This window comes from Bactrocera neohumeralis, chromosome 6, assembly GCF_024586455.1.
Source record: "Bactrocera neohumeralis isolate Rockhampton chromosome 6, APGP_CSIRO_Bneo_wtdbg2-racon-allhic-juicebox.fasta_v2, whole genome shotgun sequence".
NCBI lineage: Eukaryota > Metazoa > Arthropoda > Insecta > Diptera > Tephritidae > Bactrocera > Bactrocera neohumeralis.
Window position 1 is genome coordinate 61,042,530 of NC_065923.1, and position 25,166 is coordinate 61,067,695.

General features: G+C 35.4%; 1 long non-coding RNA gene across 1 annotated transcript; it reads right to left on the reverse strand.

The window, feature by feature from the left end:
- On the reverse strand, positions 1-25,120 carry LOC126763248 (uncharacterized). Its single transcript, XR_007667593.1, has 3 exons — positions 25,009-25,120; positions 24,668-24,955; positions 1-135 (listed from the first exon to the last, which is right to left on the reverse strand). It is a non-coding gene; the product is annotated as an uncharacterized LOC126763248 (long non-coding RNA).
- Between the last annotated feature and the right edge of the window lie 46 nt (positions 25,121-25,166).

The window sequence follows — 25,166 nt, forward strand, 5'->3', positions numbered from 1 at the left end:
TATAGTTTATGACCTCCGATGTGTTTGATTTTTAAGGCGATCTTTTTAGGTCTTCTTTTGACACTTTATCCGAGTATGTTCTCTACGTGACTTCCCTAGTTTGAATCATCGACTTAAGTCCTTGTAGCAACAGACCTTAAATTATAGTACAATAAAAGTTATATTTTCTTTTTCTCCTGCAAATTTCAATTACTGCTGAAACTCTACTTGAAAAATACTGAGATAACCTCTACTTGTTATTGTGACGCATTATGAAGCAAGCAACCAAGCACTGAGAACTAACATTCAACTTACTTGAAATTCATTAAAAGTTTGCGAACGGCATTCTACTTTATAATTGAATAGTTCTACTGAACGCCAAGGTTTCCTTAAAGCAAACAATGAAGCATACTTTTGCTCGCGCAATTCATACTCACCATATCATAAACCTGGCGTTCATTTGTCATTATAAATTGCGAAAACGAGAAAAGAAACGAAGAAGAAATGCTTCAATCAGATCGCATATTATTAATGTTCGCACTTCACCATGTCATTTACATTCGCATTTTCGTAATTTCATTTCATCTCGCAAGTACGGTTATACCATACATGCATAGGGCGCGTATTCCGTGTACGTTTCCGTGCATCCCACAAGAGTAATGCGAAATAATTTTCTTTGTACTTAGCGCCAAATTTCTCCCCTAGCGAACCACTCGCATTGTTGGGGTGAGTGGGAAACTTGCAATAGCTGCAGGTGCAACAATAACAGTTACAAGACACATGGAAGTATGAGTTGCACTTTTATGTATCTTTCAATCACCATTTTACTACTCCCTGCTACTTTGACGCAAGTTTTTGTTGCAATTCCTTTTTTAACTGTTAGCTTCAACACCTTTGCTTTCCTTATATTTTTATACTATCGCAACATGTGGCACAGGGCATAATAATTTTGTTTATTTAACAGTAACAGCTAAAACTAATCGAGATAGACATGGTAATAAATGTTTATGTAAATAATAAGTGACTGTGACTGTCTGTCTGTTCGTCCGCCCAAGCGGTAACTTGACAAAATATATGGTATTTTAAATTTTTTGAAATTTGATATGCATGTTACTGGCCTCAAACTCTAGTTTAGAATGCCGGATTGCAAAACCGCGAGTGAGAATTCAAAAAGTGGGCTTTTTATAGGTTTAACCCACACATCCCAACAACCACTATAGCTATATCAAATAAACTTGCTCAGGACAGTTACTATCGGCACCTCGTTAGATAGTGTGAAAACAGGCGAGACCAGAGGATAATCCCGACCTTTTCTGTTGAAAACTAACTCACTAATTAAATATATTAGAAGCATTAAATCATACATCCACATTGGCACTGCCCACTTTGAAGTTATACATATGTATGTCCAGAACTACTTGATCAATTTCAAATATATTTTAGTAACATTACGGACTACAGCCAAGCCTACCCTGATGATTTTAATAATATTCGATACTTTCATTTTACGGTGTATAAATCTAGAATCAATGACATTAATGAAATAAAATCAGTTAAAAATTGCCGAAATCGGGCCATAACTTTTCAGGGTCTGATATGTCGAATAAAATGTCCTCACTGGGTATTGCTGACTTTTCACCAAAGATATACTAGGTAAATTTGTGAGATATGATATTGAAATAAGAACAGAATCTTTTTCTGATATTAATGTACCCTGATGTAAAAAATATGGAAAATCGGGCCAATATTTAAGGTTAACTTTATATCCTTCAATATGTAACTTATTTTCATGAAACTAAGAGAGCGACTCTTTCTTTCTTGTAATAATATGCTTCGCCGTCGAATATGGCAACAAACGAGTCGTACTACTATATCCTCATATAGTCAAGAAGAATTACAAATATCCGGTTGATTTTATACCGAAGATGTCTTAGCAACTTAAGCGAACGAATAACATTGGATATTGGCTATACCATAGTTAAGATGACAAATTTGATTAAGATTCATTCATAATCTCTCCTTGAATTAGAAACGTTGAATTATTACGCAAATTTTTATTTATATAATTTACAAAGGTTTGTCAATACCTGAGAATATTTCTCCTCCTTTGATCCTTCCAAATTGTGAAAGTATAAAATGTGATACTCCAATCGAAGTTAGCGCTTCCTTATATTTTCTGGTTTTCTTTTTCCACGGTTTTCTCTTAGCTACGCGTCGTTTTTACCGCAAAATACACCCTTGCTTATATATACGTGAGGTTTTTTGAGTCGGGTGGCAACGTTTACATAATGTCTGCTGCATTTGCCGTCAAGTTAAGAAGTTGCATTGCAGATTATCTTGTGCTAAATCTCGGTTGCAACGTACATTGCTTGCGTGAGCAACGAGGGTTTGAGTGAGTGGCGTAAATGCCATTGAAAGGCGATGGAGGGGAGAATTGTGGCATAATAAAAAGACCAAGGAGGAGTATTTGAAAATAGTAAACAAAAATGTAAAATGCTCACACGCACAAAAAATGCGCCAAAAATACAAACCATATTACCTTTACTCCTTAGCCCAACCGAAAATAAGCACCTAGAGTCTAAGAGTTTAGCTTCCGCAGCATCATTGTTAGTCAGTAAGCCATTCGGATGCACGCATAAGCTGGGGCACTTACCCGCTTTAGTCCACAAAGTGTCTTCATCAATTGTAGTTATTTTTAACTCGCAAGGAAAGAAGTTGCAGCTTCAGACAGATAGACGCTCAGCCAGTTAAATAGTGCAATTGAGCGTTCACTCTTAAGTATTTGACTTTATCATCGTTCTATCGTTTGTGGAAGAATTGAAAATTATTTTTTATGTGCAATTTTGGCAGCTAATGGATTTGGTTTATCTTCTTTAGCGTAGAAGTGCACGTGATTAAATTTGATGGATGAGTTATGAAGGAAGTACTATGCACCTGAATGGCGTGGGTGGGAAAATAGAAATGCTGAACATGAAGAGTAAGCAGCGTATTAATCATGAATATGCAGTTTATGACAGCTTCGGCTGTGGCATACGGCAAAGTAGTGAATTTGCAGAGAATTATTATTAGCATTATTATTATAGTTAGCAGAATGAGTAATCGATTTACTATCAATAAAAGACGAAAACTTTTTGTGCTGAGGAAAGCAATGCTATCTATAAAATTGCTCTTTAGATAATTTACCTGTTTAGAGATGATATTAAATGAACTTGGGTTTTTCAAAATCAAAACAAAATAAAGACTACAATTTAGGTTTGGTTCGAGTAGTGTACCGTGTAAAGGTGAAATATGGAACAGAAAAAAAATTGAGCGCAAAATTGAATTAATCTGATTGAATTCAGTACAGATTGCAAGTTAAGTTTTTTCAAAAACCGCAGAACTGAATAGAAAACACGCTCTCCCAATTTTATTAAGATAACTACAAGGTGAGTTCCAAAGTAAACAGGACTTAAAAAAAACAGAACAAATGGATTTCTTCGGCAAAATCAATTTATGTTATTCAAAATAGTCTCTTTCTGCTTCAATACAGCTTTTTGCACGTTGGCCGGTATGGGCGCTAGTACGCCGGTGCAAACCTTTTGAATGGCCTCTACGTCTGCACAACGCTTCCTTTCATGGGTAAATGCATTTTTCCGAAAAGGAAGAAGTCGCACGGTGCCATATCAGGTGAATACGGGGAGTGGTTAATGGTTAAAATGTGATTTTTGGTTAAATAATCGGTCACAAGCGTCGAGCGTTCTGAGCAATTTTTGGCCGTCAGTCAATTTGTGCGAAACCAACCGTGCACACACCTTTCGTAAGCCCAAATGTTCGGTCAAAATGCGATAAATCGATGTTTTGGAGATGTTCAATTCCATTAGCATGAATTTCAATGAAGATTTCGGCTGATTTTCGATGAATTCACGCACTGTTTCAATGGAATTTCCGGTGATCACGGATTTTGATTGGCCCACTTGTTGATCGTCGTTTATGACCGCACGACCACTTTGAAAACGTTGAAACCACTCGTGCACTCTGCTACGGGATAGGCAATCAACGCCATAAACTTGTTTCACCAATTGAAACGTTTCGGTAAAAGTTTTACAAATTTTAAAACAAAATTTAATGTTGGCTCTTTGTCCGAAGCTCATTTTCGCACCGATAAACAAACATACTGACACTTAAAACGCAATAACTTCACTTCCAATCCATGAAATGTCATGAAATTCTCACTGGACAATCGATAAAGATAGCGATTCTAACGCACCAGTCGACATATAGATGGCGCCACCAGGGGGCGCTAGATTCAAAAAGTTTACTTTGGAACACGTCATGTAACTATTTGGTATGAAGTCCCCGGAAGTTAGAAAATCTTTGTGTTAGGTATATCGGAGCAAAGGAAAGTGCTGACTGGGTTTAAGTCATGTTTGACACACAGACATGCCATTAGCAGGGAAGAATGCACTATAAATGTCAATTAAAAATCAGCAAGGAAGGGCTAAGTTCGAGTGCAACCGAACATTTTATATTCATGTAACTTACAAGAATCACAGCCAAGGAAACACCTTAAGGTACAAAACGTCAACCTGAGGATCGGAATCCCAGCAATTTTATATACTATATACATATTCTATATATAACTCCTACACTAACAGACATATAAGGTTTGTTAGAGAAACGAAAGCCATATATGTAGTATATGACTACATAGCACAAACTATTAACATGTCACATACTAAAACAACCCATCGTATAGAGTAAAGAAACCTGCATACAAAGTTTCATCAAAATATCTCAAGTTTTGTTCAAGTTACAGATTGCATGGACGGACGGACCCACAGACAGTCAACCGGATTTCAACTTTTCTCGTCCCCCTAATCATTTATATATATAAAACCCTATCTCTATCTCGATTAGTTTTAGGTGCTACGTACAACCGTTAGGCGAACCAAACTGTAATACTCTGTATCAACTGGTTGCAAGGGTATATAAATAAGGGCCGGCTCATATAAAGACTTCTTATGCCATCCCACGGGTAAAATTTACTGACTGTGCCTTATTTAGTTATTGATTTATCGCGCTTTAAGTAGTTTTTAAAACTACAGTTATATTGGGTAGTCGAAAAAGTCTTTTCGTATTTCTAACCAAATTTCAACTTAGTTTTTTAAATTTATATTAATAAATAAATAAACAAATAGGTATCATTTTGGTCGACCACTTTTTGCCATTTTTCCGCTAGAGACATTATTCCATCAGTGTAAATCGAAATTTTGAAATTTCCAGAACAGAAGCGAGCGAACCATTGTTGAACTACACGAACTGATACAGCATCGTCTTCGTAAACTTCACAAATTACATTGGTGGCTTGAGTGGCATTCTTCCCTTTTTTATAAAAAAAATTTCAAAATATAGCGAATTTCTTCATTATTTTCGCTCATTTTTGAACAGATTTTTTTGTCAACTTCGCCGAATTTATTTTTGGTCAAATAAAGCTTAAAATCTCACCTTTCTAACACTATATGGTATGGCACATTGATTGGTAGCAATGGTACGACTACAACCAATATATACATATATATTTTTATACTCTCGCAACAAAGTTGCTAAGGAGAGTAATATATGAAGTTTTGTTTACATAACGGTTGTTTGTAAGTCCTAAAACTAAAAGAGTCCGATATAGGGTTATATATACCAAAGTGATCAGGGTGACGAGTAGAGTTGAAATCCGAATGTCTGTCTGTCCGTCCGTCCGTCTGTGCAAGCTGTAACTTGAGTAAAAATTGAGATATCATGATGAAACTTGGTACACGTATTTAAAGAAGGTTAAGTTCGAAGACAGGCAAAATCGGCCCACTGCCACGCCCACAAGATGGCGAAAACCGAAAACCTATAAAGTGTCATAACTAATAAATAAAGATATTAAAGTGAAATTTGGCACAAAGGATCGCATTAGGGAGGGACATATTTGGAAGTAATTTTTTTGGAAAAGTGGGCGTGGTCCCGCCCCCTTTAAGTTTGTACATATCTCGGAAACTACTATAGATATGTCAACCAAACTCTACAGAGTGGTTTTCTTCAGGCATTTCCATATACAGTTCAAAAATGGAAGAAATCGGATAATAACCACGCCACCTCCCATACAAAGGTTATGTTGAAAATCACTAAAAGTGCGTTAACCGACTAACAAAAAACGTCAGAAACACTAAATTTTACGGAAGAAATGGCAGAAGGAAGCTGCACCCAGGCTTTTTTTTTAAATTGAAAATGGGCTTGGCGTCGCCCACTTATGGACCAAAAACCATATCTCAGGAACTACTCCACCGATTTCAATGAAATTGGGTATATAATATTTTCTTAACACCCTGATGACATGTACGAAAATAAATCGGTTCACAACCACGCATTCTTCCAATATAACGCTATTTTGAATTCCATCTGATGCCTTCTCTGAATAATATATACATTAGGAACCAGTGATGATAGCAGAATAAAGCTTTACACAAATACGGTATTCGAAAAATATGTAAATGACGGATAATGAAATCTCGATTATCACTTTATCATGCGAGACACCCGAACTTAGCCCTTCCTTACTTGTTTATAGAACGTTTTCTTCTAGGTGTTGCAAACTTTGTGGTAAACTTAGTATATCCTTTTCAGGATATAACGAAGCAAAATTGTATAGACGTAAAGTTCTTCAGAAGACACTGTCGCAATGGTCACATGCCCGAAATTCAAGTCAAGTAATGAATGCCGTAATGTTCGTGTGTTGCAAGTTATGCACTTGGTAAGATATCCATCAGTAAGAAAGAATATAAAGTTAAACACGATTTGGGTCATTAAATGCGCCCTTTATAATAAATTTGCCACAATAGATATCAGATTTATACAGCTATTAGCTTTTATAGACATTAGCTTTACATGTAATGAAGTACTTACTAAAACAACAACATTTACATAAACCATTTATTGATTTCAATGCGAATTTAACATTCGAACATGTTAGAAAATACTCAAATGATCGTTTAAACGCTACGCGCCTAAAAGCAGATTTCAAAGTTTTTGTTTACATACTTAATTTTACTGATTCTGTTTTGACTGTTTTACTTTTTCTCTTAACTGTATTACATTTGTGCGGCTGTCAATGAAAAGTTGGCATTAAAGTGTTACAATTGGGATTATTATCGACACCAGTTGAATTGAATGGAGTTTTACTCTACGACACAACCACACATATAGACTGACGAAGACAAGCAGCTACCGAAAGTTTTTTCGTTACATCTTTACGCCACATAGCTTAATTTTTTTTTTTTTGGTTACAATAATTCGCCACGATTTATGTGCGTCTTGGCGGATTGAAATGTCTTTTCCAATACCTCACTCATTTCTCAATGTCACAGTGGTGCAACAATATCAGCCGCTCTTTCGTCTGCGTTGCCGGCAATCCACAGTCGCTTAGACATTTATGCTTTGCCAAACTTTTTATTGTGTTTCTGCTTTGCCGGTCTTTTGTGGATTGCCGCTGCAAGATTTGCCATTTATCCATTTTGACAATTGATGAAGTCTTCTTAAAACTTTTACCACTTTCAAACAAATACAAATGATCCTATATATACATGAGGGTGTATGGGTGTAAATGTGAATGTGTTTGCTATAAAATCGCTTTAGTTTGAAGTGAGTATGCGGTAAGCTCAATGCGTCTGCTGGGACGTCAAACTTTGACATTTGACGATATTTGACATTATTTGCCGAAATTTTTTCACTCACATACATATATACATATCCTGCTAAAAGGATAAAAAGTGTCTACTTTTACTTTCTCTGTCCGCAGCAACTAAGTGAAAACTTACTCTGCTCCACAACCAAAAACACGAAAAAAGTGGAGTTCGAGTAAAAACTGCAAAGCGGTTGAGTAAATTTTATATGCTACTAAGTTTTCTTTACGTTTGTCTTGCCTTTCCTTAAGTTTTCTTTTATTTCTTCACGCAACTTGTAATTGACAGCAGCGCTGAGCAAGCAGCAAAGAAATGTTTGTCCGTAAAGCGGAAACCAGACCACAAGTAAGCAAGAAAAATACCAAACAACAAATAGAGAAATGCAATAAAGTAAAGTACATAAGCAAAGGAAAATGTAATCTTGCAGGACGGCAGCAAAAAAAAAAAAATAATAACAAAAAGCAGTTAACATTCCTTCTTTTGAAACAAAAAATAGTTGCGCTGATGATGACTTCAATTTTGTCTTTCGGAAACGGAAGTAGCGCCCGTCTTCAAGACTTTGCACCGTCAGTGGAAGTACAAGTATTGCACAGTGGCATTTGGGTGGCCAGTAATATGTTGAAAGTTTAATTTATTCAAATTAGAAACAGTAGAAACGTGAAGAAACTCCATGATAATGGAAAAAATATTTGTAAGCAGTTCTTATTTGCTTAGACGATTATTTTTATACCCTGAACAGGGTATATTAAATTTCTCACGAAGTTTGTAACACCCAGAAGAAAGCGTCGGAGACCCTATAAAGTATATATATATATAAATGATAAGTATGTTGAGCTGAGTCGATTTAGCCATGTCCGTCTGTCTGTCCGTCTGTCTGTATATATACAAACTAGTCCCTCAGTTTTTAAGATATCGTTTTGAAATTTTGCAAACGTCATTTTCTATTCAAGAAGCTGCTCTGCCGATTTGTCGGAACTGAACGATCGATATCGGCCCACTATAATTCAAATAATCTCCGCTGCCATATAAACCGAAAATTAAATGATTGGAATCAAGTTCTTTCCTCATTTGACGATATATCTTCACGAAATTTGTTCATAGAAATAATGTAATATCGAAGAAATTGTTCAAGATATATTACTATAGCATATAGCTTATAAACCAAACGATCAGATTATTTTCTTTCGCATTTGACGTGCATCTTCACTAAAACATGATTACTGCTTAAGGTAATAAAATAATCTCCGAAAAATTTGTTCAGATCGGATTACTATAGCATACTCGTATATAGCTTCCATACAAACTGAACACATAGTTACTAAAAGAAATGCACCTGTGAAGGGTGTATTAGCTTTGGTGCAGCCGAAGTTAATTTTTTTTTTGTTTATAAAAAAATCGACAGTTCAAATAATGTTAGCATAGGACACAACATCAATAAATATTTTTCTACATTTGTCTACCATCTAAGTAAAGCACCAGGTAACGTTTTGAAATATTTTCCCGATCATTTCGAACTCCCTATGAATTTATTTATTTAATTTGATGTCTCTTAGAAAACTCTGTTGTTGTTGTAGCGGGAAAAACATTGACCAAATAATTTTGAGGAATACTGCTGCGTAGACTGTTCGTCTGGGCCAATCCACTCACGTATACCAGACTGCCGGAGAAACTGGCCTGGCAAAATATCTCAACATGTGCTTATACGTTTGCACCTTTCTTAATTCTTATCTTACTCCATCTTATTATAGAACTTGAGTTAAGCGAAATCACATAAATAACGTTATTAAAGTATTCGGACTAGAAGACTCGTTCAGTGTACCATCAATAATATTTACAGCTATTTGCCTACATCGAAATATTGGTAAAAAGGCATATGAGACCATTTTCGCAAATTGAAATGAATTTTCTGTCAAAATGTTTGTATTTTCAAAGGAATTGATAAGTCTTCTGACGGCTAAAGTATCTGAACAAATTGATTTCAACCAATCTTGTCTTATTATGGAATAGTTACAAGGTGCGTTCCAAAGTAAACTGGGCTTAAAAGAAAACAGAACAAATGGTATTTTCGGCAAAATCAATTTATTTTATTCAAAATAGTCTCCTTCTGCTTTAATACAGCTTTTTGCACGGTCCAAAAGCATGTCGGACGAGTGTTTTTCCTCTCCGTCTGCATAACGCTTTCCTTCTATGGGCAAATGCATTTTTCCGAAAAGGAAGAAGTCGCACGGTGCCATATCAGGTGAATACGGGAAGTGGTTAATGGTTAAAATGTGATTTTTGGTCAAATAATCGGTCACAAGCGTCGATCGATGAGACGGATTTTGAACAATTTTTGGCCGTCAGTCAATTTGTGCGGAACAAACCGTGCACACACCTTTCGTTAGCCCAAATGTTCGGCCATGTTTTGGAGATATTCAATTCCATTTCCATAAATTTCAATGATGATTTCGGCAGTTTTTTGATGAATTCACGCACAGTTTCGATGGAATTTCCGGTGATCACTGATTTTGATTGGCGGCCCACATATTGATCGTCCTTTATGTCCTCACGACCAACTTTGAAAACTTTGAAACCACTCGGGCACTCTGCTACGGGTGCTGTTTACTTTGGAAAGCACCTAGAGCAAGGTAAAAAATAAAGTGAAATATTTAAACGCACAATGTCACCCATCCTCTTTCGTTATTTACACATTAAAGCAATTAATATGTTAATACAATTAACAATTTTTAATCTGCGACACTAAATTTACACTTTCTAAGATATCTTAACGACAAATTTTTCCTGAAAGGCAGTCGACGGTATTCAGTTCTTTTACCTGAAGTTCTTGGTAAGTACAGTAAGTAAGCCTTTCCAAGAACATATACAGTTTTCAGGTACCACTTTTCAAATTGTACACGGGATGGTGTCGATGACATAGAACTTAGGCATATCTAAATCTGGGTCCGTTCTCTTACGATATTTTCAGAATTTACAAACCGCTTTGAAAAAAATATTTAATTAAAGCCTAAATTGTTCCATTAATCTCAATTCCTATTAAATTTTCACACTTTTTAATATTCCACAAAAAATAATTGTCTATAATTTACACTAAACATGCACACAGTGCTCCGTGCCACTTATTGTTCAATCTCGCGCAACAGCCACGAGAGTTTGACCCCGATACACAGCTTGGGAATTGTTGATTAAATTACTGATTTATATATGTATTTCTGTATTAAATTAAAATTCAAACGCCGCGCAAGCGTTAACATAACGCAGACGACTTAAGGTGGAAAGAGTGTGGGCTCTTTGTTGTAGGAACGGCCTGTGACATTTGCATTTATAAAGCAGCATTTACAGGCAAGCAGTAATTTTGTATAAAATTTGTATGCGGCATAATTTTTGCACACATTTTTTATTCGCTTATGTGAAGTACCGTTTCTGTACAAATTTATGAGATATCTGCACAAAGCGAAAGTTTATAATGTATGCATGAAGACACGGCGTCCAGAGGCGGAACACGATTTTTTTGTGATAAGGAGTACTTTTTTTTATTTTTTTGCGGGTGAGGGGGTGGAAAATGCCTTCCGCATCATGGGTGCTATCATCACAGCAGCGGTATGGCCACTTGCAGGTCACTAAAACCCCCCCTCTAAGGAACCGTCGCCCACCCTGGGCCCGCGTTTGCATTACTACATAAGGAGTACATAAAGAAATTAGTTTATTTTTATTAAACGCTAAAGGATTAGGCCAGTTGAAAATAATCAAAAGTCGCTTTTTTTTGGCTTGAAGTAAAATTTATAGTCTTTAAAATACTATTCAATTGATAGAAAAGTACTTCTCTTGTCCAAAACCTTATAATGTCGAAGCGTGCAGCATTAAGACTTCAAACGAATGTGTCACGGAAAGCCTTGTATAGCACGAAATTCCAGTATAGGCTTCTTGAAAAAGTTGTTACTGAAGATTGGAACAGAAGTCGCCATTTTGGCATTTTGTTTAAAAAATCAATCGAAATAGATTTATATACACTAAGTACAAATTTAAGCCTTTTTCTTAAACCCTAGAATAAATTATCAAGCCTATAGACTAGTCTAAATGCTTGCAGAAAACAATTCATTAGAGGACGTGAAGCAGATTTATTAACCTCAAAACCTCATGAGGAAACTCCAACCCGCTAAAAATATTACTACCCCTCCATACATATACCTTTGTCTGTAAGCTGACAGGTACTAAGCCTTACAAACAATTCCAGCAATTGGATTTTGAAGACGCTATTTACAATTTTTGTTGTTGCAAAAGTCGGCGTATCGTGCATTCGGCAAGACACTGAATAGTCGATGTGATTGGATTAGTTGGTCGTTGCGGTACTACGGAAATGTAGTGATGCATGCGAATGACTTATATGCTTTTTAGATGATTGTAATAAATTTCTGCTGACATATGTATTTAGCTGATGAAACTTGGCCGTATTAGGAATATGTACGCGGATTGTAGGAAAAAAAAACTCTGCACAGTGCGCATAAATCTTCGCTGTATATATATTTATGTATACTAATGTGATTTATTTGGAGACACCAACACTTATGCACATGCTTCACGACGCTTGAGTGCATTCGATGTATTTGTAAGTGTAAGTCCACATTTGCCACCTCAATTGACTTCAGTGCAATAATCCTCAAATATACCACAAGAGGAAACTAAGTATACATAGTATATACATAGGGACGTATATATAAATATTGAAATATGTTACACGGGCTCTTACCTTGCATCTATTTTGTTGGAAATGGTAACCAACACATCAACAAGTAGCAGCTGTTTGCATGTGTGTGTGCGCCTATGAAGATGGAAGGCACAAACACATATTTATCTATATACTCACAGCTCACTCTTGGAACTCGTAGTGGTATGGGTAAACAAATTTATATGAGTTTATAGCACTTGCGGTTCTTCTTCACCACACACTCATCCATAAACATATATGTACATATGTATGTATGTATGTATATATGCACATATGCCATATTTGACATAATTATGTGCGTTTGCACGTGAGTAGGCTGCAAAGTACACACACTTGACGTACGAATCAAGCATACACTTCACTCAGTTTTCAATTATGATGCAAATTTCAATAATTTTGATCATTTACATAATTTCAAGTATTTGAGAAAATTTTGAGTGGAAATTATATGCATGAATGTGAATGCAAAGTTTCAGTCAAAGTATCAATTGCAGATATTATATTTATGCTTGCAGTCACACATGAATGCATAAAAGCGGCTGAGGATGAAAGCATATTTTAACGCATTTGAAAATGTCAGAGAAATGCGAGGACTGTCAATCGAAAGTTGTTATACTGGTGGAACTTTTTGTTGACATTAATTATGTAATTTATCACAAGTTCGAGTAACGACATTGAGAAGATATTATAAACGGAAAACTAAATACCTCATTTAATGAGAAAATGGATAATTTGTGAACTGTAGATACAATTTGTTACTACCGAATTATTCACATTTATGTACATGGCAAGTGGGCAAAATAGATAGAGTGACTCTATAAGGAAGAGTCTGAGGCACTTTTATTGAGTGGAATCTATTAGTCATGATTCAAAAATTTTTAAATATAATATAAAATCTTATTTTTCTTTGAAAATTATTGAACCTCATCATTGTGAGCTGTCAGAAGCTCAGAGAGAGTATGAGGTTGATTGCACTAGTTTCCATAATAAATGCAAGGAGTCAAAACAACTCTTTAGATATCTATTAAAATAAATATAAATTCATTTTCGGTTGATTATATGCTCGTTTGATATATCGAAAAGACAAACATACGGTTATGGCCAAATCGGCTGAGCTCGACACCCTGTTTAGGGTATAAAAAGTTGGAGAGTAGTTGATAATGACAGCGAAATATCATGTACTGTCCTTTAAAAGCTTGAGAAGGTAATATAGACGGTTTTTATCCAGAGACATTAAATTATACACCCAATATGGTATGAGAAGTCTTTATAAGAGCCGGTACGAAAATTGGACAATGGGCGTGCCCCGCCCACTTTTTGGTGAAATCCCATATCTTGGGATCTGAACGACCGATTTCGACAAAATTTAGTACGAGGCATTCTCCTTACACTTAATATGAAAATAGGAGACACAATTTTAAATTTCACACTAATCAAGAAGCATTTAATATAACAGGATAAAACTTTGCACGATTAATGTTTTTAGTGTGTGCCACCTTATGAACAAAAATTGTTTAAGTCCAATAACTGTTCAAGCCCCTAGGTACCGAATGTTTAGACTCCGGTAACTATGGTTGACTTTTGATCGAAAATGTCGGTCAATGCTTGATATATACAAGGTGGCCCAAAAATAATCTTTCGATGTTTTTTGGCTATAATTTAAAAAAAAAAATGAAAAACTTTGATTCTGCTTGCGGATTATTTTTATTTTATCTTTTAAATTTTCAGTTGATTGTCATTTGAGCCCTTTTTATGGCATTTTCCATCACTTTGGCCAGAACTTCCGGCGATAGGTCCTCACATTCTTGACGGATATTATCTTTAAGAGCTGCAAGAGTCTGAGGCTTGTTGACATAAACCCGCGACTTAAAAAAGCCCCACAAACAAGCCAAAACGGTAGATTAGGCGCCCGGGAAATGCATCCTTCAGCATATCGGTTGTGGCACGTGCAGTGTGTACTGTTGCACTGTCCTGTTGGAATCACATGTTTTCCAATCCCAATTCATCAAATTTCGGCATAAAAAACTCGTTGATCATTGCTCTGTAGCGCTCACCATTCACAGTAACCGTTTGGTCCGCAACGTCTTCGAAGAAAAAAGGTCCGATGACTCCTCCAGCGAAAACAGCACACCATACAGTAAGTTTGAGCGGGTGTAATGGCTCTTCGTGGGTTACACACCGATTTTTAGTGCCCCAGAAGCGTAAATTTTGCTTATTTAAATACCCGCTAAGATGGAAATGGGCCTCATCACTCATGATTATTTTTGATGAAAAATCATCTTCCTCTTGGTGGTGATTAAGGATGGCTTGAGCGTATGTTAGACGCGATTGGCGGTCAGCAGCTAACAGCTGATGCACCGTCTGGATCCTTCAAATCTTTTACCAAAATTCGCTGTAAACACCGTCGACTGGTAAATATAAACTTCGGGGTGACTTTGTACCGCATATACATATCTCCAATATGTAAGTTATCCCGATAAAAATAAGAGGACCATTTGCGTGGCATGTCGTCTGGTCGATGTCGACGGCGCTGCCAACGACGAAATTCACGTTGTGCCCAAGGCACCGACCGATTACACAGTACAACAGCTAACCTGGGGGGTGAGAAATTCCAAGTCAGGGTGATGGTACTAGGTCAGTATAGTAAAACCCTCAAAGGGTTTGGCGTTCGTATGTGTCAGTTTTTTTTTATGACCTCCATCCGCTAAGGATAAGTGGGTTAATCTGTTCGGTCTAACCCCATATGTCTACCTCTGGTGTAATATTTGTTAGGTATGATATGATTTTATAGCCTCAAAAATTTTGCTATGACTAGAAAGAATATACCACATTGTTTTAGCATTAAGTCTTGATGTGCTCTATGATAATTTTATTGTTACTATCTCTATAAAATTTTTATTCTTCATTTTAAATAGCATGCTTTGTTAGAGCGTCAAAGCTTCTGCCAACGAAACAATAACCATCATAATTTCATTAGCGATTTTTGTAATTCTTTAAAAGCATTCCAATGACTTTCGTGTGTAGTCTCTCATATTTCCTTTTACTTCACTTAACGTAATATGAAAATTATGATTTTACCGCATGTAAGCTCCAAATGTAAAACACTCACTGAAGTAATTTTGGCAAATTTATTTTGACCAGCGTTTTGAATATTTTCTTAAATAAATTTTTGTTCAAAAACACATAAAAAGATGATAAAATGATTAAAAGCTTTCAATTAAATTAAAAACAATCTTTCGCTTTTCACACTTTCGACTTGGAAACCAACCATGCGTACGCTGTACAGCATTTTATAACGTCACGCTGCACAGTGGGATTGTGGTAGCAAAAATGAAAATGGTTTGAGGATAAATCAAATTGAAAGAACACTAAACTAAATATTTGAACTTTTAAATTTTAAATACTATAACATATTATTTGATAAAGAAATAATACTGTAGTATTTTACAAAACCAAATATAATAAAAATTATAAATTATGCAAAATCAATTTAACTGTGTTAGAACTGTAATTGATTTGTACGTAGCTTTAACATTTATGATCAAAATAGTGAAAATGATAATTAAATTCATTAATTACTTAAATAGACATACGTAAGAAATTGTAAGTCGGCCTCAATATTTTAATAATTTAACAAGCAAGGAAGGGCTAAGTTCGGGTGTCACCGAACATTTTATACTCTCGCATGATAAAGTGATAATCGAGATTTCATTATACGTCATTTACATATTTTTCAAATACCGTATTTTCGTAAAGTTTTATTCCGATATCATCATTGGTTCCTAATGTACTATATATTATACAGAGAAGGCATCAGATGGAATTCAAAATAGCGTTATATTGGAAGAAGGCGTGGTTGTGAACCGATTTCACCTATATTTCGTACATGTCATCAGGGTGTTAAGAAAATATTATATACCGAATTTCATTGAAATCGGTCAAGTAGTTCCTGAGATATGGTTTTTGGTCCATAAGTGGGCCAGGCCACGCCCATTTTCAATTTTTAAAAAAAGTCTGGGTGCAGCTTGCTTCTGCAATTTCTTCCGTAAAATTTAGTGTTTCTGACGTTTTTTTTTAGTCCGTTAACGCAATTTTAGTGATTTTCAACATAACCTTTGTATGGGAGGTGGGCGTGGTTATTATCCGATTTCTTCCATTTTTGAACTGTATATAGAAATGCCTGAAGGAAACGACTCTGTAGAGTTTGGTTGACATAGCTATAGCAGTTTCCGAGATATGTACAAAAAACTTAGTAGGGGCGGGGCCACGCCCACTTTTCCAAAAAACTTACGTCCAAATATGCCCCTCTCCAATGCGATCCTTTGTGCCAAATTTCACTTTAATATCTTTATTTATGGCTTAGTTATGACACTTTATAGGTTTTCGGTTTCCGCCATTTTGTGGGCGTGGCAGTTGGCCGATTTTGCCCATCTTCATACTTAACCTTCTTATGGAGCCAAGAAATACGTGTACCAAGTTTCATCATGATATCTCAATTTTTACTCAAGTTACAGCTTGCACGGACGGACGGACAGACGGACGGACAGACAGACATCCGGATTTCGACTCTACTCGTCACCCTGATCACTTTGATATATATAACCCTATATCTGACTCTTTTAGTTTTAGGACTTACAAACAACCGTTATGTGAACAAAACTATAATACTCTCGTTAGCAACATTGTTGCGAGAGTATAAAAATTCCTTATAAAGGGTTTGCGCAATCCAAGGCAGATTTGTTTAGTCGTCAGAATTGTAAAATAATTTCGATTTTCGATGGTGTCATAGAATCTGATTACATATATGCAAAATAATATTATATGCAAAAAAATATTTGAATTAACTGTATCTTTTTAATTCGTATAATATAATTTCAGTTTCGAGCATCAAACCAAGTCATGACACCTATTACACTTTTTATCGGTTTAACTCCGATTTTGACAACTATAATAGTCTACAAAATGATTAGCTGACGTCGACAGTAGTGAATCGACCGAACTATACCAGCCAGAGATAAAGAGATGTTTAACTCCTCTCTCACTGGAAGTGGGAGAACAATTGCTAAACGTCAAAATCACCTAAACTATGACAGTTAATCGAGTTCAGGAGGTTTTGACGTTTAGCAATTGGAAACGAGCGATGGCCAGATTGAAATCTTACCAAAAAAATATGTAAACGGAGGGATTTGTTGCATCGTTCAAGACCACTTATAAAAATTGTAAAACAATGAAAATTAAATAAATTTGTGATATTTAAAGGTATTTGATGAAACGTTTTGTAATTTTAAGCATCATAGTTTTATTTTCAATGGAAAATGATTAAAAACATTTAATGATTGAGTGCTAACAAGCTTAAATCCTATTATTGGGTATTGAAAGGACAAAAGTCAGTAGTTATAATATTCTTTAAAAAGATGTAAATAGTTTCTCCATATAATAAATAACCACTATTTAGTAATTTTTATTCGTACTAAATGTTGGGTATTGGGTTGATAAATGCCCAAAAATTGTAATTTTGTTCAATCTGGCCATAATGCAAAATGTTATAAAAAACGCTAATTTTGAGGCGCTCTCACACTGGAATAAGTTTAACATCCCTTTATACCTGATACCAGCTATTGAAACCAACTGGCACCAATTGCGATTCAACCCTGTGTCATACAGCCATTTGTGGTTGCTTATTTTCCCTGAACAGGGTATATTTGGTTTTTCACAAAGTTTGTAATACCCAGAGGTAAACACACTATAAAGTCGTTATCTAAAGGTCAAAACAACGTGTGATAAAAAATTAAAAATTGAGTATTTTATTTTTTACGATCTATTACATTAAATTTTACACATATAAGTACCTATGACAAAATTTTTAAAGTATTTAAGTTTCAGTGTTTTCAGTATTTTAGTTTCAGTGCTGCCGAAGTCAACGTTTTTTCTTGCTTTGCTACAAATCTATAAAATCAAAATGTGATCCGTAAAAGAGCTATCTCTTTTATCCAAAAAATCTGATATACTGCCCCAGCGTGCGTCGCACTGGCGGTAGTTTCCTACATCGCAGCCCTGAATGTTGCCGCTTGTTTGTTATACAGCTGAATGTTTGTTTTGCTGCTTTCAAACAGCCACTCTCATCCACATACACACACAAGTACATAGATACACAATTACAAATGTATGAATGAATATACATATAAAGCAAGTAGACTTGCAACCATTTCCGTTAGTAGTCGCCTGAATGCATAGTACATACAAGTATGTATGTCACTGTATAAAAGCTGCTCGTGAGGGGCGTACAGCAATTGCGCTCGAAGTTAATGGCCTAGAAACGCCGATGTTTGTTGCTTTTGTAGTTACTTTCACTTTCACATTTACCATTATATATTACTATTGCGGTTTGGCCTTCGTTAGCACAGCATCGCTCTCCCTACATTTTAGCATTTCGATCAATATGGCAAGCCCGTGGCTTCCCTTTCGATTTTCCACTTTCATTTACTTTTCAATTTACCAGTCTCAGTCTCAGTCTCAGTCGCAGTCTCAGTCATCTTGGTATGCTTTCCGTATTCTTCAAGGCATTTTCCTGCGGTTTTTATTCCATTTCCATTTTGCGTTCTAAGTGTTCCCATCGTGTGTTCTTGCTTCTTCTGTTTGCTGTAGTCTTTGTGTTGGTTTTGTCTTTGCTGCTTCAAGCAAGTCACTGAGTCCCTGAGTCACTGCCACAATTGTGTGCTTGAGAGAATGTTCTTAAATGGCGTTGCATTGCTTTAATTTACTGACACTACTTAAAATTCATCAGCTACATTATTCATGACCAAACGTCGAGTAGGTCATACATATAAATATACAAGTACAAGAACATTAGCAGAAAATACGGATACACTCGTTCCTTGTCAATGAAACACAAGTACTAAGAACAGCGAAAGTTTTCAATTCAACTAAATTAAATTCAATTCGGTGGTGGTGACCGAATCAGGGTTGTATTTCGTTTTAATCAATGAAACATGCACACTTCAAAGGCATTTTGTGCAAATAGCCAATGTTGACTGACCGCCCCGATGACAGTGTGTACACATTTTTTTTTTGCAGAAATTGCCTTTGAAATCGCCAAGTGATGTGTGATTGTTTGTTTCTTAAATTGTGTGAATTTGATAATTGAATGGAGGACGACATTTGTTGCTGTTGCTTCCGTTGTAGCGGAATAAAACATTCCTCAAATAAAGTTAGGAAAACGCCGACGAGTTACAAACCTTTGCCAGATATGAAATTGGCACGACTATCAAGGGAATGATTACGTAGATATATAAAAATAAATAATGTATAAATACAAAATATCCATGTGAAGATTGCTTACAGAACCTGTTGCCTTTATTATGGAATCAGCCATTTTCAATATATTTATAATAAATCCCCTGGACCAGATAAATTTACAGTTCTTTACAATAGAGACTAAAGAAAAAAAAAACACTTTCTTATCAATTAAACAAGGTCTGTCGCAAAAGAAACAGGACTGTTAAAAAAACAACAAAAAATTAAAATTTTTCAAAAGTTATATTTTTTATTCAAAGTAGTTTCCTTGTGCTTCGATACAGCGTTTAGCTCGGTCAATTAGCATTTCAAATGTGTGTTTAAGGTCATTTTTCGGAATGCCCTTGAGAATATCGGTCGTCGCCTTTTGGATAGCTGAAATGTCCTGAAACCAGTGTCCTTTCATGGGCAAATGAAGTTTTCCAAATAGGTAAAAATCACAGGGTGCCAGATCATGTGAGTAGGGTGAGTGATTAATGGTTAATATGGAGTTTTTTGTCAAAAAATCAGTGACAAGTGTCGACCGATGACGCGGCGCATTAACGTGCAGCAGGCGCCAGGTCCCTGCCTCTCGGTATTGTGATCGAGCACGACGAATGCGTGACAAAAGATGCTTCATAACACCAAGGTAAAACACAGCATTAATCGTTTGGCCAGGTGGGACGAACTCTCGGTGTACAATACCCTCGGAATCGTAAAAACAAATCAGCATTTTCTTTATTTTTGACTTCTGAAGACGACCGACTTCTGATCCTCACAGAGGTCCTCACGACTTTCTTGGAATCGCTTAAACCATTCATGCACATTACTACGGGATAGGCACTGATCACCAGAAACTTTTTTAATCATTTGAAATTTTTTAGTAAACATTTTCCCAAGTTTAAAGCAAAATTTAATATTTGATCTTTGCATTTTACGACCGATGACCAAAAGCTGCTGTCACTTTTTGATCGATAATATCGATTGTAGTTATCCAATTGTCTTAAAATTGTTAAGAAATGTCAACAAGAGTTTAAACTTTTTATTTCATATACCCACCAATATGTGGCGCCACCAGAAGCAGTTATATTTAAAAAGTTCTGTTTCTTTTGCGATAGGTTTATGCATGCGATGGTTTTATGCAGATAAAATGACTTTTTGTTAGGTAACTCTCTTCTGAAGTCAAAATTTGGCAAAAACCTTTTAAGTCCATGACAAGCAGGGATTGACTAGAGTTACTGGTTGATTGTTGATTAGAGTTATTCTACCTCTGCAAGAAATGATGAGCGACTTTATTATACCTTACATCAAACAAACACAAATTATATTCGAGTAAGTAAAAAATGGCTAATTTCGGGTGTAACTGAACATATCATACTCTTGCAGCTTGCTAGGATCCAAGCCGAGGAAATAGCTTCAGGTGTAAAGGTTTGAAAGTTTTGAGGTGTAAGAAAAGTTTTCACCCGATTTTTGCCGAAATATGCGCTATAAAGTCACCTAGAAGTTCACTTCTTTCTATTAATTATATGTGGCTAACAACATTATTGTTACGATTAAACCTATTTTTGAAAAGTGCGCGTGCTGACACCTTATCTCTTTCAATTTCAAATAAACAGCTATCCCATTAAGGAAAAAAACTTCCCAACATGCATATTGCATTGATTGGCATGTTGAAAAGGGAAATTGAAATACTATATATCTCACGGCTAGCTGCCGTGCTGATGCCATTATTAAGGTTGTTGTGGGGAAAATTAAACTCAATTATTAATTCTTCATTAACTCTAATTTAATATATTTTTGAGTTTCTTCCACTCTTTTTCTAAGCTTGAAATATTGAATATTTAAAAATATTGATTATTTAAAAAGTATTTCATCACAATCGGGTGAACTCTTGAAGACAACGCTTTTACATTTTCGGTGTATGCCACAGACCGCCCATTCTACCCTTCTTCCTTTCTGGAGTTATGATCTTGATAGTAAAGGCCTTGCAAAGATCTTGATCATAATACAATATTTACTTTTGCACTGAGTGTATGTATAAGTATTTTTAGCTTTCCAACTTACACTCGGTCCAAAAATAATTTGCTTATTGAATCTTTTTTTTTAGCGCATTCACTCCTACAGTAGAGGTGCAATAATAGCCTTGAGTCGCTTGAAAATACCATCCAGGCTAGTCAAAAGGTTTTTGAACTCTTACGGGACCTGCCCTAGTGCGAGGATCATCCCTACGAGCTAACCGAAATAATCCGATATTTTGTGTGTCACTAACCTCTTCAACTCGAGAACAAAAACTTCTGATTACTCTTGGCCTGATCTTTGCCACTAATGTGCGTTCAGCTGTTCCACATACGAATCTAGATTTCCAAAGAACGGAGAATTTTATACGTCCTTATCCCAACTTCTTTGATTATAAAGTGTTGATCTGATGAAAAACCTCACAAATCGAAATTGGTACCTTTCCAATATGGCATGTTCGATTTGCCACGTATTTAGTAGAGTACAATTCAACTTAATTTTTCTATCACACCACCCTTTCATTGCAATTCAGTTGTATTATTTATGCAATTTATCTTCATTTAGCTGTAATTGTCCATAAATCATTTAAATCATTTGGCAAATTGTCAATTCTAAGTATACGTTTCATATACCCGCTCAATTGCTGCACCGTCCCATTAGATGATGCATCATTGTAATCACATCGTTTTACATCATATTTCATGCATCCTTACGACAACGCGTCTTGTTGCAACAATTGTGTCTGTAACCGCGCTAACCGATATTTAACAACTACCAACAGTCAACCAGCATTGTAATAGAGAGAGAAACGGTAGTGGCGAAAGCATAGAGCAAAATGGAATGCGTCAACCATCTAACCATCAGCTTCCGCACATTTCCTACTGCTTCTCCGCAAATGAAACATTTTCCGGTTGCAGCTGTGATATCAGTGTATATGCAATATCTCATATATAGTATACATAAGTGTGTACCTTTATATGTTTTAGTCGGGGGAATGCAACAACTGAAATACGTATATACTACTTTTAACTCGACACTCGCAACTTGTCACTGCATTTTGCCAACGCTTTCTTGGATTTTTATCTTGCCTACAAACAGTTGAAGAATTCGTTGAATTCACAGCTTGCGATTAAAGCACAACACCTACCAGTACTTTTGTTGCAACTTAAACGAGTTCAGAAAATAGAGCAGAAGATTTATGAAAGCGAAAATGCATCCATGAAGAGTTAAAGCTGAGTTTCTATACTTTTTATACCCTGGAAAACTTTCACATTTGACAATGTATCTTCACCAAATTTGGTGTAGATTATTTTCTATGGCAACAATGTAATCTCTGAAGAAATTGGTCAGATTGGTTAACTATAGCATATAGCTACCATACAAACTGAACGATCGGAATCAAGTTCTTGTATGGAAAACTTTCACATTTGACAATGTATCTTCACCAAATTTGGTGTAGATTATTTTCTATGGCAACAATGTAATCTTCGAAGAAATTGGTCAGATCGGTTAACTATAGCATATAGTTACCATACAAACTGAACGATCGGAATCAAGTTCTTGTTCATGGCAACAATGTAATCTTCGAAGAAATTGGTCAGATCTCAAAAATTAATATTTTGTTAAAAGTGCACAGTTTTATTGTCCACAAAAGAGAGTAAATTTGTTTGATAATTGTAGTTTTAAGTTATAAGCAGCTAAAAATATCACAAACCACAAAATTTTACGACCACGAAAATGAAAATAATGTATATTATAATAAATCGATTACAGGATTTGTTGGAAACTCAGTATATTGTTTTGTTGTTTGCACATTTATTTATTAATTAGTTTCACACTTTTAGTAGTTTTCATCACAACCGTTATGTCTGCAGTGTGCGAAATTATAATCCGATTTCAGGCATTTTCACACCGTCGGAGGAAGTGAGGAAAATATTAGTTCTGAGCAAATTTGGTTTATTTAACGTTAGTGGTTTGGGAGATATGTATGTACAATAAACTTGTTAGGGCCTTCGGCTACTTTTTTTTTAAATTTGTGAAACCACAGATGTCCCTCCTTTATGCAATTCGTTCCACCAAACAACAGTTTTGTATTTTATTGCCGAACTTAGTTATCGGACTTTATTGTTTTTCGATTAATAGCGTTTTGTGGGCGTGGTAGTCTTCCGTTCTGCAATATTAACTTTTCTTGGATGCCAAGAACAAATACCAAGTTTCATCAAGATTTGACAATTTTTACTTAAGTTATCGCATGCATGGAAGGCTTTTTGTGGGAAAATAACATTTTTTTATTCATAACACAGATCACAAAGTCATCTCATAGCCTGCCTTTCTAATCTAACCTGAAAGTTACTATTGAAATTGGTTTTCTCAGCTATATAACTTAGTCTCATTTAACCCAATATCATCGTTTGACTCATAAATACATCATATTATACAATCTTATTAATAACATCTTTAAAAACACTCACTTTTAATTACCTGCAGAAATATTTGCAATTTCATGAGACCTTGTGAAAATTAATGCCAAAATTTTCCGCACTAAAAACCAGACACATCTTTGCAAAATCTCAGCAGATTGACTGTTTTCTGTGTACATGCATGTGTAAGTTTGTTATGGGTACACTTACTTTACTCTCTCCTCTAGTGACCCCAAAAAAGTTGCAACATTATAATTACGCTATTAATATTAAGCTCGTACATTTAAACATGTATGAAATATGCAAAGCTTAACGCATGCTCTTGCACAACTACATACAAGCGTATACACATGCAAACACATGCGCTCTCTTTCACATACATGTTCAGACATACATACATGCAATAGATACTTGGCAATTACTTAACAAACAACACACATTCATAAATATTTATTAACAAGTTCAAAAACTTTACAAAAGTTTAGTTTTCCTGTAAAATGCTTAGAAAATTTGTAAACACACATAACGTATATGTAAATATCTAAGTAAACATTTACACGTACTTGTTATATTTGAAGAAGTTTTGCGTTACAAGGTATGCAGCACGGCAACGTAATGCATCAGGGAAGGCGAAGAAAGTGTTGAAGTGTTAATATCTAATCATAAAATCATATTTATTCCAAACCTGTTTACTTAACCAAAGTGTTGGCATATTACTCATAATTTTATCAGATTGAAGCATAGCAAGTTTAAAGCTTGCTTAAATGTTATGCTCTTGGCAATATTTCTTTCATGGTTATTCCTTAAAACATTTGTTGTAAATTTCTGTATAATTGCATCTGGTAAATTGACTATAATTATGATTAAGATTTCTGGAATTTCCTTAATTGAAGTTTTCACTTACGTTAAGAAGCCATTTCTAGCACCTGTAAACCGTATACGAAGCTTACTTGCTCTCGCATATTCACTCTTAATTCCTTTCAGCTGTCTCATCTGTAGTTTTGCAAGATAACTTTAAAGCTGCGAAAAATTAGTCAGAATGGAATATTCACATTTGAGATA